We start from the raw sequence: 1,353 nt of genomic DNA on the forward strand, positions 1-1,353 counted from the left end.
TATTTATTAAAACATTTATAGCCCGCCCTTCTACTTGGCTCGAGGCAGCTTTCTTATTGAGGCAGAGGCACAGAGATCTCTTCAGCTGCTAACATCTAAGGACTTCTTCAAAGCACTAGACTCACAGTATTTTACATCACAATGTTCCAGTTTCCCCAATTTTCCAATTTCGCCTAGAGGGAACTTAATATAGAATCTGGATGGGAGACACGCCAGAGTCCTGACGTGGAGGCAGCAATGGAAACCCACCTTGTCTCTTGCAATGAAAACCCTATGGGGTCACCATAAGCCAGCTGAGACTTGACAGCAAAAGAGAAGAATCTGGCCCTGGCAATAAATTGTTTCTATCCAAATGTGCTTTCCTTTCTTTACTGGACTTTTTGTTTTCTAATCTCAACTTTTATTTCCCCTTCAAGGAATCAAATAGCAAAATGGCTTACAGCAGGACAGTCTGCAGCCCTTTCTAACGTGTTAGGTATAAATTTTTAAAATGCAATTTTGCTTGTAAAAAACAAAGGCCTTTATATTTTCAAATGGAATACAGATGCTACTCAGTACCATTTTACATGCTAAGTTATTCATGTATTTAATGTTGTTAAAGCAGTAAAATAAGTTTAGGTTTGTGCTTCTACTTAATTGCCCCCCATCCAATTTTCTGCGCCATTTCTCAGGAGAAACCCCCCTGGAATAATAATAATGATAAAAATAATCCCTCAGTCTCACAACTCCAAATGTGGGTTCAAGTCCCATCTGGGGTGCCAAATTGCTAAGCAAAAAGCTAAATCGTGGACCATCAAAAGTTCCAGAAATAAAAGCTTTATTGTTTGCTGGCGAGAGAAATGCACTATGCATTTCTCTGTGGAACTCTGCCAAAAGCAAGTATGTCATACACTGAAACAAACAAGAGTCAGGCTATTCCGAATCAGGTTACGTATTTCTCTACCTGGAATTCACTAGTACATACACAGTCCAGTTGTACTGGACACGTCCAGTTCTTCTTGCAAGCTTTGCAAGCTTTTACTACACATCTGCAGACGACATGGTAAAAAACGAAAATAAATACCACTCTAAGCCCTGTGAGGGAGAGCGGCATATAAGTTTAATGAAATAAATAAATAAAATGTCACACTTAGCACTTGTGGACTCCTTAGCAAGCAAAGATGACAGGAGAAGCTGAAGCCTTAACATAGATGCGTGTGTGTTAAATATGATTCACACAAGCGATTTGTTAAATCTGTAGCTGCGACAATAATGCGAGGTCATAGTTTATAACGGGGAAAACAGTTTTGACAAGACTTTCCGAGACGACTGTTTCCTTTGTGAAGGGAGAGACACTTGCGAGACGAAGTTGTA

Source organism: Sphaerodactylus townsendi, linkage group LG03 (assembly GCF_021028975.2).
Source record: "Sphaerodactylus townsendi isolate TG3544 linkage group LG03, MPM_Stown_v2.3, whole genome shotgun sequence".
NCBI lineage: Eukaryota > Metazoa > Chordata > Lepidosauria > Squamata > Sphaerodactylidae > Sphaerodactylus > Sphaerodactylus townsendi.